The sequence below is a fragment of the Montipora foliosa genome, chromosome 1 (assembly GCF_036669935.1).
Source record: "Montipora foliosa isolate CH-2021 chromosome 1, ASM3666993v2, whole genome shotgun sequence".
Classification (NCBI taxonomy): domain Eukaryota; kingdom Metazoa; phylum Cnidaria; class Anthozoa; order Scleractinia; family Acroporidae; genus Montipora; species Montipora foliosa.
The window spans coordinates 41,953,844-41,971,343 of NC_090869.1; positions in this window are offsets into that span (position 1 = coordinate 41,953,844).

Below are 17,500 nucleotides of genomic sequence, written 5' to 3' on the forward strand. Positions count from 1 at the left end.
ACATGTAACGCCAGACCACCACGGTAGTTACATACACGTGGGCATGCAACATAATGACAAAGTGTTACAGACTGTAATCGACCTTACAGTAGAACATTCAATTTCTTCATGGAATCGTCCATGTACGAGGTAGGTACAAGCCTATCAGTCAATCTTTCACTATAGCTTTAATGAGCCTGTATAGAGTAGTAGTAATCAAAGGTTATGAGTGTGATTGACGACATCACCTTAATACATACGTTTATGTACCTTAGGCAGGGGTCGCCCTTAAAGACATTTGATCATATATCGAGACCACAGCAGGACGAGGCCAAAACTGGACACAAAAATGAATCCAATTGGATATGACCCACGTCGGACGCGGACAGTAGACATATCGCTAACATATCAAACGGCGCCGCTAGAAATTGCTTCATGGGTTTACAATTCGTGTGAGTTACATCGTGCTACGCTTTTGCTCTTTGCAGACTGAGGGTAAAATGCAGACTGAAAAATGCAGACTGGATACTAATAATAAAAAACGAGTCATAAGGATAAATTAAAGAGTGTTTGTAACACGGATTTTGCAACAATTTAACGTTTCAGTTTGTAAAAAGTGATTAATAGGATCCTTTCATTCACTTTCGTGTACGTAATGTTTATCCTTTAGTTCACACCTTAGCTTGTTTTGCATCTGGAAGATGTTTATATTTTCAATTACAACCTCTCCCTAGGGGTTATCGCGCATAGCTTAACCAATGAAATTCCCACGTCCTAATTGCTCGGAATACATGAAATTCTCGTGCCTTCTGTTGCACCGAAAAAGGACAAGCAAGATTATAACTCGGATACCTTTCAGGTATTCTGAGTAATAATTGTTTGTTTTTCGATTGATATCATGCGATGCACCAGTGTTTGAAATAACTTTGAACATTTCAATGCATCTGGTAGCACAAGAACAAAGCACAGATGGTTTTCGACGATTGTATTTTCCCTGGACTCTTAACAGGAAAGTCCCTAAAAGGTGCAACGACCTTTATATACAAATTTTCTCTGCAGTCATGATAATGTGACTTGAAAACAGGATTGTGTTTCTAACACTCTTTATTTTATCCTTAGGATTCCTTTATTATTATTATTTTATAATTACCGTCAGTCTGCAGTCTGCAGTCTACATTTTACCCGGGTCTCAGTCTACAGTCTGCAATCTGCATTTTACACTGATGGTCTTGTCAGGCCTAGTTTTCATATTTTAAGCCGATTTTCAGAGCAGCTATTTCGAATTGACGAGCTCAAAAGACACCAAAAACAAAAGCCCAATAAGGGAAAACATGAGCCTCTTCAGAGGATAATGGAGCCTCTTTTGAGGATTATCGAGCCCCTTGTGGGATAATAAAACCCGTTAACGGATTCAACGAAATAAAACGGGAAAAATATGAAAGTGCTTTGCGTTCAGATGCTTGTATTACTGCTCCTCGCTCAGTAGGAAGAGCTGTGCTAAACCAGTGCGAGAGGTTTAAAAATGTTTTAGATATTTCTGACAATTATGAAGAATTTAACCTCCATGTCGAGTTAACCAAAAGTCCAATCAACAACAAGGATAGCAATAAAGGTGATGATGTTTTTGCAAAATCTAGAAAACCTAACCGACATAAAGGCTTGCATGTGAGGGACAGAGAATGGTCGAGAATCTGTGTTAATGAAATTATGTGAACAATGAAAAGAAGAAGAGTGAGAAATAAGTACAGAAAAATTATTAGAAGCTCGACTCCCAGATCCTCTAAGTTGCATGATTTGGTAACACAATTGAAACTGTGGTATGTCAACTGTGCTCAAAGAAAATATTGCTTTTTCAGAAAATATTCCTGACCATATATTTCGCATCGCGGACGATCAACAAAGGTATACGAACATAAAGGCCTACGTGTACATGAAGGAGACAGAGAACCGTCGAGTAGTTAAAATGGTGCAAACAATGGAAAGAAAAGTGAGAAATAAGTACAGAAGAATTGTTAAAAACTCGGTTCCTGTAGACTTTAAGTCGTATGATTTTGTGACAGTTAGCATCTCACAGCTTGTCAGATGTCAACTACATGTATGTTAACTGCAAATAGGTCTAATTGACATCAACACAAAAGAACATGAAACTGGTCCCCATTTATGAAAGTGATCTATGTACTAGCTGCACATACCTTATAGGTGCCTATTTTTTACATTGCCGTTATTTCGTTCAGGCTCACCTTTATGGATGTTGCCATTTGGATTACTTTCCTACCGGTTGCAAACAATATTCGAGCAAGAACACTACTCGACCGGATAAAGAGTGAGATATCTGTCACTAGTGGAACTAGTCAACAAATGCAATAAATTACAAACCACGAGGTAATCTGTAGCTTTTGAAATCCGCTTTACAATGCTCAGACTTGCTCAGATTGGTACGAAAAGCATGATAGCGCATATGCCGTCTGATGCATGACAGCATTACAAAGTCACCCTTGAAATCACAGGACACCCAAGAGTATGAACTACAAGTGAAGCTATGATCTTCGCAGTTATGAGCGCAATTTTTGCAATTGTGTAGAGAAGCCTGAAAAATTCAGGACTTCAACGGGGTTTGAACCCGGACGTTCCTCACGGGACCATTAGAACCCACAAATGACCAGCTCCCAACGTCAGTGGCTTCATAGCTCAGTTGGTTAGAGCGTCGCACCGGAATCGCGAGGTCACGGGTTCAAACCCCGTTGAAGTCCTGAATTTTTCAGGCTTCTCTACGCAATTGCAAAAATTGCGCTCATAACTGCGAAGATCATAGCTTCACTTGATTTCATATCCGCAGTTCATATATGAGTATGAACTACGTTCTACGAACATAATTACAAATTGATTTTGTGCATATTTATTGTTCAAAGAATTACAATTTGACCGGAGCCACGGCAGTGGCGAGGAAAATCTAATGGATAACGATAGCGAATTGGATATTGTTCAAGTGAATGATGGTGCAAGGATGTATCAAGATGATGCCGTTTTCGATTTAGATATGCCAAGTTGTGCAGTTACGATGACTGAAGAAAGATCTTAGTGTGGAGAAAATGACGGAAGTGGTAGCAACCATAGCAGCGTTGATTGTGATAACAGAAAGCCTTTTAAAGGGTAAGCAATTCAGTTTCTAGTTGTCTACCTACAATGGCGGCGTAAAAGATCATTTTAATGTTCTCGGTATTAGACTGGAACTAGCTTGTAACTGAGGCTAATGCAGGGAGTCTTCTTATGCAAAACAGTGTATTGCATAAGTTTTTTATTTTTTCGGATAGACGCAAAACAGTGTATTACAGAAATTGCCCGGAAACGCCATACCTACACCGAGGAAAACTGCCATTAACCTTTGAGGGAACATTCAGGGTACTTCTGTTGATGTGGATGAGACCAAATGGAGTGGAGGGAAATGCTTTTTTGTTATGGACCGTTCTCAACCAAAGAGTGCTAAAGATTGGTTAACGATGGATGTCGGTTCTTTTGAGCACCGTGGGTCGAGCGCAAGAGTGTTTACTGTCAAGGCAGATGAAATATAGGAAAGCTACACGTGGCATGAAAAGAAAAGTAATAGCCCATCACTAAAACAAGGGCAGTATCTAGTAAGAAATGTGTACCACAGACACAAGAAGTATAAAGATTTTCTTTGCACAGCTACCACCATTTCAGATTCCACTGGAAGCGAACTCCAGTTAGGATTGATTGAGTATCATCAGCACGCACAAAAATACACGATCTAGCAAGTCCTACATACCCACAACACCGTCCACAGGAGATAACATTAAACTAAAAGTGACATCTCAAAAGGGTCCTTCGAGAATCTTCGACGAGACAATCAAGGAGGCGGGTGGAATATTCCACTGCGATACGCCCAGAGATGTTAAGCAAATTTCAAACGCCACACAAGCTCTGAAAGAAAAAGAAGAACAAAACGAGTTTCCTGGTTTACTTGGACAGGCCAAGCAAGACGCAGGCATCAGAAATATGCAATGGACACCGAACCCTCGGGTAGTCAGGGACCGCGGAGCCAAGGCCCCCCAATAATTTTGGAAAAAAATTTTTTCAATTGAAAAATTACTGTTTTACTGCTTTCATAGATATGCGATAATTAATGAAGACTTTCGCCAGTGAGCATTGTGGTACACAGTAAATTGATTTCTTCATTTAGGACATGCAATATGGCGGCCCTTCCTAGGACATGGTTGCTATGTTTTCTCTTAAGCTCTATTATAGAAGTCGTTGTTTACTTCCATGAGTATCATCAGAAACCCAAAACTCTTGACAGAGACGGTATTGTTATCAGTATGACACACTTAATGTTGGAGCAATGGCATGTTTCCGCTATTTCCGTGAAATATCGCAAGAAGTACCTCAAACGAAGACTGATGTATAGCTGCAGTGACCCTGGGTAGTACAATCCAACTACTATCAGCAATCAGGAGGCTCGTATGATCTATGGAAATATGGATGGCGAAGAGAGCCGGAAAGGATGCAAATGGAAAAGGCCCTCCAAGATTTCCGATTTCTTTCAAAAGGCAAGCCTATTGGCAATCAAAGCATAACCATAAAATACTATAGCCTTGATTATACTCTGACTTTCATTTCCTTACCTTTAACCATTCGTTTTTGGGATTCAAAGTATTTTTATTTTTATACCTGTGCCAGGTACGTTGGAATTTCCCAGTTGTCCAGATGTTTACCTAATCTTGGCAGTGTCACCATAATGAGCCTGAGTCGTTATCATGGTTAAGCTTGCCCCATTTTGCCAATTTTCTTTTAACCAAAAGCGTCTTTGAAGAGGAAAATACAAAGAAGCAAAAGTTAAAAATAACAATAGCAAATACTGAAACCCAGTTAAATTCCAACGTGCCTGATTTGACAAACTCCTTATTAGATTATTGAAACAAGCAACTACATGTCACCTTTGCAATCGTAAGAAGCGCGTGCTAAGCTTAAAAGCAAAAGCTATGTACACTGGCAACCCTTCCAGATTGCTAAATCCTTATTGCCAAAACTATTTTCTGTTGCTATCAGAGTGTGACAAAACAAAGGAAATGGAAAATGATCCTGATCGATGTGAGAGTCCTGTAAGTACACCCCCCAGAATGGAGCATGCTGTATGGATCAGCCAGCAGGGATGTTCTTTTCCTTCTAAAACTGCGAGTACTGGTGCATCTGTTTTAAGCTCGCCCCCCTTACCAAAGTAAAAGGTGCTGTACAACTGAACGATTTTTCCTGATTAGACACTATGTATGTAGTTTGTGACGTTTCAGTCTGTCGGCAAAGATTCAAGTGAATTGCATGCAAAGCAAGGTATACATCACACATAAAACTATTGCACCGTGTTGTCTCTAGAGTTTAGTTATAGAGGATATTGGTCCGCGATGTCTTGTAGGATTCTTTGAAAGCAACCCTTTGGGTTAGGCTCTCAGTACCAATGTCGCCATGTGAATTCTTGTAAATACTCTTGTAGAAAATTGCTATTTGTGTTTCCCTTCATTTTCTTCAACTTTTCCTTTGCGGCGCTCCAGTTACTTTCAGCATTCTGTGTATGAACACCGGACGCCGGATCCACAAAATTAACTGAGTGAATAACAGTTTGTGAATTAAGCCAAGATGTCTCTGAATTCTATTACAAGCGGCCCACTGATCCGAGTGAACGATTGTACCAGGACGGACTTTTTAAATAAATAAATAAATCCTGCCCACATATATTGTACCTATTGAAAGATGTATAGAATTATTTTGTGGGCTAAACCTACCTTAGACTTGTGGTTAAACTTGGATTCATCAATTTGTACAACGACCCCTGGTCCTCCAAGTCTCGGAATTGGGTGTAATATTAGCGCTTGCCACGCAATTTCCCGGCATCGTCGCGCAAACTTAATCAAAGCCTTTATGCATGCTATTCCTTCTCTTTCCATAACCACCAAGGAGTCTTTCTGACACCATTTCGAGAGAAAGTGCGTTTGCCGTTGAAATGAGATTTTACTTCTAGCAAGAAAGGATCCATCTCTGACTGACTTTTTGAGTTTACAACGCTGACATTTCCTGAAACCAAAAATAAGCTGACAAGGTGGACAATTGTTGGCAATGATCGCAGTTGAGCTTATTTAAATTTCTCAATGTGAAAGTGAGCCCGTATATTACACTAAATCTTAACGATTTAAGGAGAAAGCCACTTATCACCTGATTTTTGCCTGAGGCGAAATGTAATTTTTGGAGTGGAAAAAAGGTCAACAACGGCCATTTACACACACGGTGTATTTCTTCAAACCTTTCATAGCTACAATACTAGACACATTTCGTTGGAACATGTTACACAAATGATCTAGAATCGTCGTGTTACAAGATGGCAGGTTATCCCTTCTCCCCCTCCCCCCAATTCAGTGTTGTTAGAAAAATTTTCGGACAACTTCTGGTAGTTTTGAAATCAACATTGAAGGAGGGGGAAAACGAGGATGGGTGTTCCAACAAATGTGACGAGTATTGTATTTGTTTTAAAGAAATAGGCAAAACTGTAGAGGGTGCAAAGCCTTCAGATTAGGATAGAAGGCGAGTCTCAAAAAGAGGTCAATTTCTTCCTAAGGCAAACGGCGTTGTCTGTTCGCATGCTTCGTACTTCGAAAAGTGGGCAGTTGGTTTGACCATGATAATAATCGTACGAGATGTGTTGAGTTGAGTTGTGTTGAGTTCTTATAAGGTCAAAAAAAAATAGTGTCTGATGTCAAAGGGAAGACCTTTAATATGCTGTTTACCGCATTTCCTTATAAAGTTGTTTACACTGTGTAATTTGATTAAACATACCGTCTTGGCTGCTTTAAGTGTTATGGAGCCGAGAATCGAGCGAAATTAAGGCGCTCTGAAAAGCAAAATAAATGTTCGTTGCATTCTGAGAGTTGATGTTAGCAGTGAAGCGATGACAGCGGTTAGCGAAGGGAAGAACTCTCAAGAGGTGGGGTCACTGATGTCTCGTGAGGTTAGGAGTGTGTACTTAATAACATACAGTCGAGCTGACTTGGAAATGGTGGCAAGTAGAGAAGGATTTTCACGCCTTGTTTTGGACAGTTTTGCCAACGCCGATCCCTGTACGCATTCAGAGGTTGTTCAGTGGGTTTGCAGCAAAGAGGCTCATAGAGATGGCGGTTTTCATTTCCACATGGCTGTAAAATTAAATGCACGGCGCCGTTGGCTAAGAGTACGTAATTATCTTGAGGAGCGACACGGAATGAAAGTACATTTTAGCAACAATCACCATAATTATTACTTCGCATGGCAGTATACTACCAAAGATGATTCCTCTTATCTGCAATTCATAAATCACCCTGATTTAATGAACGCCTCTCAGCCACACACGAGTAGAGCCAGTCGAACGTGTACAAGACCTGCTGAAGGAAATTATCCCTGCACCAAGCGCAAGAAGTTGCGTAAATGTTTAAGTATTTTCGACGTATACCAAGTAGTAGTTCAAAAATGGATAAAGACTCGTTTACAACTTCTTGCGCTAGCAAACCAGCAGAAAAATGAAGGAAAATGCGACTTAGCCCAATTTATTGCAAACCGTGGAAGCAAAGCCGTCTCTGTTGGGTGGGAGTTTGAGACTGCAGAGGCAACCCTCCAAAGGAGTCAATTGAGTAGAGTTGAGATCCTTTATGTCTGTCTGGGAAATGAGTGCGAGCCTGGTTGTGGGGGGCAGTGGATACGAATTCCTAATGAAGTTCTTCGGCAAAACAATATACCAAGAATAGATTTTTCTGATGCTGTGCGTACTCTTCTGCAAAAGGGCTGTGGGAAATACCGAAACCTGTATCTCAAAAGTCCCTGCAACTGCGCCAAAACATTTTTATTGAACCCACTGAACAGGATTTTTAAGACATTTACAAACCCAGCGTCTACGACGTTTGCTTGGATAGGAGCTGAAGAAGCGGAAGTAGTATTCTTGAACGACTTCCAGTGGTCCGCGCAAATAATTCCTTGGCATGACTTTCTCATGCTTCTGGAGGGCCAGGAAGTGCACTTGCCAGCGCCAAAAACAAATTATAAACATGACATTGCTTTTAAAGCAGACAGGCCGATTTTTTGCACTAGCAAAGATGAACTTTCTTTTGTCCAAGGAGTCATGGACCAAAGGGAAACAGATATGATCAAGGTTTGATGGCGAGTATTCTCTCTATACTACCAGATTCCAGAAGAAGAGCAACGCTTTGTTCCATCGCATGCCCGTTGTTTTAGTGAACTTATTTTTCCACAGCATGATTAAACTGAAATTGAATTAGTATGCAAATTAAATCTTGTGCGCAAAAGCGATTATTATCGATTCACCGTGCGATTCACCAGACATACTTTAGCTCGATATATTGGAAAAAACAAGTTTCCAGGCATTAAAGCGATCCTATCCCGAGGTTGTGTTCAAAACTAGTTATTAAAGATAAATTGGAATAAATCCCATAGCATTTCATGCTATTGCGGCACGGTTCACCATGGTGAATCGTCTGTTTAAAGAATCGAATTGTTTATCTTTCACCTAACCAACGATTCACCATAGTGAACCGTTTAGATTCACGATTCCAAGAAACGTCATAACATACAGGTGATTGGAAAAGTCTAATTACGTTTTCATATTTTCAAGTCTATTTTTACCTATCTTGTAACAGGCAGTAGAATTTAGAAAACATTCATTGAGTTACTTCACCCTTGTGCACACATAAGTTAATGTAATTAATGCGGGGCTTACATTATTATCCTTTTGTCCCCTACAGGGGTATGGTGATGTCGAGTAAAACCAAAAAATGGACAATTTTTTTGCACTTTCTTTGGGAAAGTATCGTTTTGTGTCAGTAACAGGTGTTGTTATCCATTAGCCTAATATTTTCAGGCTTTGAGTCAGAGTGTCTCGAGATCAGACCGCCACACCGTTACGGACGAGCTGTTCTTTTGCTAAAACTGATTTGGTTACTATTGAAGAGTAAAACGTGTTCTGCTGCTGTGATATATTTACACAACTAATTTGAATCCTTAATATTTTATACGCTTGCCGTTGCTCTTGATAACCATGTCAATCCGTTTGGGCATAGAGCTTATTAAAGTGTTCACAGTCTCAACGGGTACAGACAAAAATGTATTTATCACACGAGTTTGAAACTGTTGAAATGTTTCACGGCGTATACTGCCTTGCACAGCTTGATTCCTGAGCTTCCTGCCGACTATTCCCCTTCAAAAAATCGAAAAAATACCAAAAAAATTCCCAAGATAGTCCTCAATGACCTATTCATGATAATACAAATTTGAGTTCGATCAGATAAATATTTTGGAAGTTATGCGACATTTTAGTTTGGGCGGCTATATGCCTTCGGCCTGAGCTTTTTTCACAGGCTTGAAAGGGGTTCAAGAAACGAGTTTGTTTTGTTTCTACGCTAAATACAATCCAGACTACTAATAGCTCATTTGATTAAGGATATCCTGAGCAACATTTTGATGTGTTTTGGGAGCAAAAGATTTTAATGTGAATTTTTGGCAGATTTTTCAATATTTTCGTAATTCGGATGTCATTTTAGGAGCGAATTTTCGCCCGAATTCAAGTGCTAAAAAACGCATCCGATACATGAGTTTTTGCAATTAAACTTATATCATGTGAAAGAGCATTCTTTGAAGGTCTAAAATCTAATTTCAAAACACAAGGCAACAATACTTTCTGATTTTTAGTGAAGCGAAATGCAAGTACCACTTGACTGAAATTTGACCTTTTCACCACGCGGTCACACGACTGCCAGGCAATAACTCGAACAAAGATTCAATACAAATATAGTTTATTTTACCATTTCTATGGCTAACAACCAGATTGAAATACAATTAAGAGTATCCTTTGCTGGTTTCTTAATTAAAATAAAAAATTGCAGGAGTATAAAACTTGATTCAGACCTCGGATTGCAGTACGTTGTTTGTGTTGTCAAGTTTGACTTGAGTAATTATTTCCCCTATCAAATTTATCTACAAAAACGTTTGAAAACTATAACCAGACTACAAAATATTCATGTCCGTACCTTTAGCTACGTGCTCGGTGCCCTTGGTACTGGAGATCCTTTGGAATATAGGCGGAAACATGGCAATATATGGGCATCTTTTGCAAAGCAGTATGTCAAGGAATGAGCGTTACGTGACATAAGGACACAGGAAGCCCACATATACCTGGTGGTGTAAATTCTCACAAAGCAAACAAAAAGTAGGTACGATTTGTTTGTTTAACTCATTAACTACATCAAATATGGACATATTTGGCAATATATTCCAACCACTCGCAAAATGTTGTGCAATCAACATTTTTCAGCTCGCTCGCTAATTTTCGCTCAGATCTCTGTTCGCTCTTCGCCATGGACGGCAACGCTTGTGAGTATGCAGCTCTGGTCGGAGGTAAATGCGGGCTTAGTCCCAAATATCCCACTAGTACGGAACATGTTCCTTTGGTGGAGTGTTGTAGGTCCATTGAAGACCATTTCACGAAGACCTTAGAAACAAGTTTCGTGAACTGCAGCTTGCAAAATAAAGCACAACTTCTTCTAGCCAGGGCGGGTAAGTTTCAGTCTTTGTGCATATAATGAGGTTTTTGACAGTTCTAATAAAAAAAACCGTAAAAATAACAGAGAACTTACTGACACTTCAAATGCTAGTCCATGATAAGGGTAAAGAAAACTTATAGAGAAAGGAAGGTTTAGAAAGCGTGGTTAGATAGAGAAAAAGAAAGAAAAGAAACCACTATATCATGAACTTCTGACTATATCTAAGAGTGAATAAATGTGTTGCAGTTAACAATATTGTTACTAAGTAATCTAGTTAACCTTGTTGGTTGAGCTTAGGTGATAGAGCAGATTTCGTATGACCGTGAAAAGGTCCTTGCCGTGTGTGTGCCTTGCCGTGACCGTGATGTCTATGTTTTATTTGCCTTGCCTTGCCTTGCCGCACCGTAACCGCGTCCGCGCCCTGACCTTTTCACAGTCATACGAAATCTGCTCTACTCTTGAAAATCTTTCCTTATCTTATTCTAGTAAGTACGCTGTTTAAGATTAACAGTATCGTATCGTGGCGCAGTACAGAGAATACTGCAAGGAGGTGGACTTCACGGCATTTAGCAGGTCTACAATGCTGCGAATACTCGACTATTGCTCAGCCACTGTGCGCAAATCCCTCAAAGGCCTGGATTACCTTGCAGCGGACGGTGCTAAAGCATTCGATGACCTCATCACTATCCTCCCAAGACTGTGCTCTGACAGGGATTGGCTTGACTGCCTTTGGAGATCCCTCAAGGAGGGGAAACAATACATCAAGGCGGACTATAAGGTTAGCTAGCTACTTTTAACTAGAACTAGGAAAGTAAGCAATTTGTTTTTCGTGCCGCGGCCCTCAAACGGATATATGTATGTGTATGTATGCAATACTTTACAATGACTATCTGATTGCTTTGTCTCGAGTATTGATGAGGGGTTGAAGTAAAACAAACACAATACATCACACCCTTGCTCGAGACAAAGCAATCACATAGTCATTGTAAAGTATTGTATCCGGTGCAATAGCAACTGTCATTGCCATTTCATGGAAATACAAAAGACATATTCAGATTGAAAATTTTGGATTTTGCAGAATTCTTTTGGATAGGTATACGTATACATATGTATATGTATATATACATACGTCAGAGTACGTCATGGACCACAATATACAATAAAACATATTCATTACACGCTCTGTGTACTCATAATTTGCTAGTCCATGATAGGGGTAAAGAAAACTTAAAGAGAAAGGAAGGTTTAGAAAGCATGGTTAGATAGAGAAGAAGAAAGAAAAGAAACCACTATATCATGAACTTCTGACTATATCCAAGAGTGAATAAATGTGTTGCAGTTAACAATATTGTTACTAAGTAATCTAGTTAACCTTGTTGGTTGAGCTTAGGTGATAGAGCAGATTTCGTATGACCGTGAAAAGGTCCTTGCCGTGTGCGTGCCTTGCCGCGACCGTAATGTCTATGTTTTATTTGCCTTGCCACGCCGCGCCGTAACCACGTCCGCGCCCTGACCTTTCCACAGTCAGACGAAATCTGCTCTACTCTTGAAAATCTTTTCTTATCTTATTCTAGTAAGTACGCTGTTTAAGGTTAACAGTGTTCGACCAGCCGTTATTTCATTTAATAGTTACTCTAGTAATGTACTGAACCTCGTACTCAGTCTGCTCTGGCACATACCTTGTTGTCCAGGACTAGCCAACACGTTGGACAAAGTTCAAAGTTCATGTGAGTAGATTTCTAGAAGAGCTCGAAAAAGATGCGACATGGTGATATATTGAAAAAAAAGTATTTTCCCTAAAAAATTATCTTTATTCACTCTTTTATTGATTTCTTCTTTTTATATATAACCTTCCTTTCTCTTTACTCAGACGAAGGATTTATGTCCGAAAGGTCAGTGAGTTCTCTGCCATTACTTTTACGGTATAAGGGCCCATTCATTTTTTTTTTTGGAGGGGGGGGGGGCGGAGGAATCGTAAACAGCACCAGTTAAAAAATGTTTAGCCCCTTCTCTTGCCTTTCAAGATAAAAAAGTGGCCCACGCAATATATATCCTTTTCTCAGTGAACTTCCCTTACTAATGACAAGAAAATATGAAGTGAACCACCCCTTTTTACAGTGTAAATTTTTCTTGACCCCCCTAAATTCCTCCGGCGCCACCTTCCTTAAAAATGAATGGTCCCTAAAACATACTTTTTGATCACAACTGTTTCATTAGAAACACCGACGCAGCTCAAACTAGTCAGTTTTACTGCTAGCTGCTACTGCTAGCCTATTATTATCACAATTGTTTTACTGCTAGTTACCTATTATTATCACAATTGTCTCGACAGAAACACGGACGCAGCTTACACTAGTTTTACTGCTAGTTACCTATTATTATCATGAATTGTTTTAATAGAAACACCGACGAAGCTCACACTAGTTCAACCGCTATAGCTACCTCTTTTTTACAGTTCATTGGAGTTTGCGCCACAAAACATTACGCGAGAAGGATAAGGTCAAGCGTTTTGTTTAAAAAATAAATAAATGACTGTTTATTTATTTGTCCTAATTTCTTCTCTAGCGCTTATCACACTAATTGGGGTACACTGTTTGTCATCTTATAAAGCTGCATTTGAAATGTTTGCATGTGAAAGGGGATATATTAACCGATTAACCAGTGGTAACAACGTGCATTTCAGGAGGTAAAAGCAAAATGCGAGTCGCACTCTTTTACAAGTAACTTTTACATATATTTTACATTTTATTGTCTATCGCAGGCATTTTTAATATGCATGATGAGCACCTTTTGATGACCATATGCCCGAAGCACCGTAACGATTTTGGCATTGGGTGGCGTTGTCAGAAAAAACTGTGTCAAGTTCCACAGTCTATGGCGCCCCATCACAAGAGCAAGAAAAGGAGAAAAGAAAAGACATTGACATTTTCTCATTCTAGGAATATATTTGCTGAAACAGCCATCTTTGTTCCAGTTGGAGCTCGTAAGTGTACATCACGCAATTGTAATGACACCGATAAAATTTACAGTTCAAAAAAGTTTTAATGTCATTATTGAGTAAATGCAAGTTCACTTCTTTATAGCGATATGTAGATTGTGCCGTGGCTCCCTTGCAGAAGAATCACAGAGTCAAATGCCTGCAGTACCAGCATTAAGTCCTGAGATAACTTTCGAGAGATCAACCCGTCAGGAAAGTAATAAGACCCTAGCCCCGGCCGACGCGACTAGCGACTCCAGCACTAGTGAGAATGTAAGTACATAGCTACATGTGAGATGACGCTATGACCTCATTAATGGTGCCATGGCGTGTATAAGACCTTGTCGCCAATAACATGGTTTGAGACACACGTGTGAATGATTTTGAGTCAATGTCGATAACGTTAACGTTTTCACTAAGTTGGTTTGTTGTTTCTTTAATTCAAGGGCAATAGCGACAGGCCAAATTTGTGCCAAGCCATGGCTAATTTGTCTATCGCAGAGGCCAGTCTCTACGTCACAGAAAGCACAGATCCAAGTAGTGGTGAACTGTCCAGCGACACATAAGTCCACAGTGCCAGTTTGCGACTACGTCGGGACAGACTCAACGATTTCTTGGCGGCACAAAAGAAGCCTTGGAAGGAACTGGGCTCGAAACAAAAACGGCAATATATCGGGACAACAAGGGATGCAGCTGTGTTGACGCTGGATGCGATAAGTCCGGAAGATAATGCAAGTCTGTGGGAGGCTCTTCTGCAGTCCGGTGAAGTCGAGAAATCCCTTGGACTGCCCGCGACAGCTACCCCTGCAGATGATAAGTACCTCCAGAACTTAGTCAACACTTACAGCAATGCAACTACTTGGGATACAAAGCGTCAGGTTCTCTCAATTATGGCAGACCTTGTACCGTTCAGGATACTACAGCGCTATGTACCTGATATAACAGAATATCGGATAAAGGCTGCAAGGCATCATGCATTGCGGTATGGTCGATCGGTGCCAGCTAGATCATTTCCTCGCCTTTGTCACGAGTCCTCATGTGATTCAAGATCTTCCTTTTGGCCAAAAGGTGCTAACGCTGGCTGACGGTACTGTACTTGAGACACCTAATCTCATTAGAACCCTCATCCCTGAGCGTATCGTGGCGCAGTACAGAGAATACTGCAAGGAGGTGGACTTCACGGCATTTAGCAGGTCTACAATGCTGCGAATACTCGACTATTGCTCAGCCACTGTGCGCAAATCCCTCCAAGGCCTGGATTACTTGCAGCGGACGGTGCTAAAGCATTCGATGACCTCATCGCTATCCTCCCAAGACTGTGCTGTGACAGGGATTGGCTTGACCGCCTTCGGAGATCCCTCCAGTAGCAGAAATAATACATCAAGGCGGTCTATAAGGTTAGCTAGCTACTTTTAACTAGAACTAGGAAAGTAAGCAATTTGTTTTTCGTGCCGCGGCCCTCAAACGGATATATGTATGTGTATGTATGCAATACTTTACAATGACTATCTGATTGCTTTGTCTCGAGTATTGATGAGGGGTTGGAGTAAAACAAACACATTACATCACACCCTTGCTCGAGACAAAGCAATCACATAGTCATTGTAAAGTATTGTATCCCATGCCATAGCAACTGTCATTGCTGTTTCATGGAAATACAAAAGACATATATAGATTGAAATTTTGGATTTTGCAGAATTCTTTTGGATAGGTATATATATATATATATGTATATGTATATATACATACGTCAGAGTACGTCATGGACCACAATATACAATACAAAACATATTCGTTACACGCTCTGTGTACTCATAACTTGGTTTTCAAGTCTGCAACAGAATTCAAGTTCATAGTTAGCTAACTAGAAGATTCTCCTAAAATCAAATGAATCTTTAAAAATGAATCGATTTTCAGTCCCTCGTTTTTCTGTAATCTAACATGAATTGTGGTTTGAACCTCAGAATTACGTGGCGGTAAAGTATTGTGAAAATGACTGTAAAACCCTAGTTGTGTAATCAGTGTATATTATTCATTCCAGGTCCATCTGTCTGTGGATGCAACAATACCCGACGACTGTACGGCATACGATCATCACCATGACGACAGGTGTCCACGCTGTGAAGATCTCAAGTCTATGCTGAAGGAAATCGAAGAAGCCTTGACGAATGAGACATTGCTATCTCAGGATGAATGCGACGATCTTCTCTATTACTTCCGTATTGCCAAGGAAGCGATAGCGGAATGGAAGGCCCACCAATTGCGCTCATTCCAACAAGACCAGGCCCGTAGTGACGTACTTGACAGCCTTGACGAGTCCTCTGTCCTAATCACCCAAGACTGGGCCATGAAGTGGCTGCTGCAGAGGTACAGAGAAACCCAAGCTGACTGGTTTGGGAAACGTGGCATATCGTGGCATATCAGCGTTGTCATGTGGAGGGTGGATGGCGATCTTCAACAGCAGACGTTTGTCCACATTGTAGAAGACTGCAATCTGGACGCGGGCAATGTAGTGCAGCTGCAGCGGCAAACGTTGAAGGCCTTAAAGAAAAAGCACCCTGAGATCAAGACCGCTTCCCTTCGGCAGGACAACGCTGGGTGCTACCATAGCGCCTACATGTTACCCTCTTGTTGACTGATGGGCGACGATACTGGCATCAAAGTAAACCGCGTCGACTTCAGCGATCCACAAGGGGGTAAAGGTGCATGCGATCGAAAGGCAGCGGCGATCAAGGCTCACGTACGTCAATACCTAAATGAGGGGCATAATGTGGCAACAGCAAGGGATTTCGAACAGTCCATGCTGTCCTACGGTGGCACCTCTGGGGTAAGGGTTGCCCTAGTCAGTGCTCAAGGCAGCGACAAACCGTCTCAAGAAAGTGCTACACGCTGGGAAGCCATTAATTCGTTGAACAACTTTGTCAACAGCGACAACAGTGAAGTGACCGTCTATCAGGCGTACAACACAGGAGATGGGCTACTGACACCTTGGTCACAATTACAACGTAAGCCTGATGGTAGCACGCGTAAATAAGGCGAACATATTTATCACTGAATCACATGACACACGACCACGGCAAGTGCGATTTGTGATTGTCGATTGGCAAATTTTTAATACCTTTTGGTCTCCAAAGATCTCCAAATTAAGCGTTTGATGATAGAAATATTGAAATATAAGGATGAATATTCTGACATGGATGAGCCACCAACCAAACACAGAAAGGCTCCCTATATCACCTACCTTTCAGAAATTGTTAGCGCCTGTTCCTGCACCAGCCAGTCCTAATCCAAAACAAGCACTCAACACTTCATATTGAACAAGAAAGACGGACTCATAACTTTGTGTTCTCTCCTGGATAATTGGGAGTAGCAATCATTTTCATTATAAAGATGTATTATTTTTACTGGTAGAATACCAGAGAGCGGGGTCGCTCAAAGTAAAGTGACTGCCAAGCGCCAAAACAGTCACGGCCCTTTAATTATGAAACTGGAATAAATATTATATATGATGTATATATTTTGCTAAGATAGAAAGATGGCTGAGTTAAAATGCAGTCCATTGATTTTGTTAAAGATTTCTATTGTTTCTATTGTTTTTATTGTGCGCAACCTTGAAATGCTTCCACTGCTTACTAGTGTGGGCTTCCTGTGTCCTGATGTCACGTAACGCTCATTCCTTGACATACTGCTTTGCAAAAGATGCCCATATATTGCCATGTTTCCGCCTATGTTCCAAAGGATCTCTGGTACCAAGGGCACCGAGCACGTAGCTAAAGGTACGGACATGAATATTTTGTAGTCTGGTTATAGTTTTTATACGTTTTTGTAGAAAAATTTGATAGGGGAAATAATTACTCAAGTCAAACTTGACCGTGTCAACACAAACAACGTACTACAATCCGAGGTCTGAATCAAGTTTTAAACTCTTGCAATTTTTTATTTTAATTAAGAAACCAGCAAA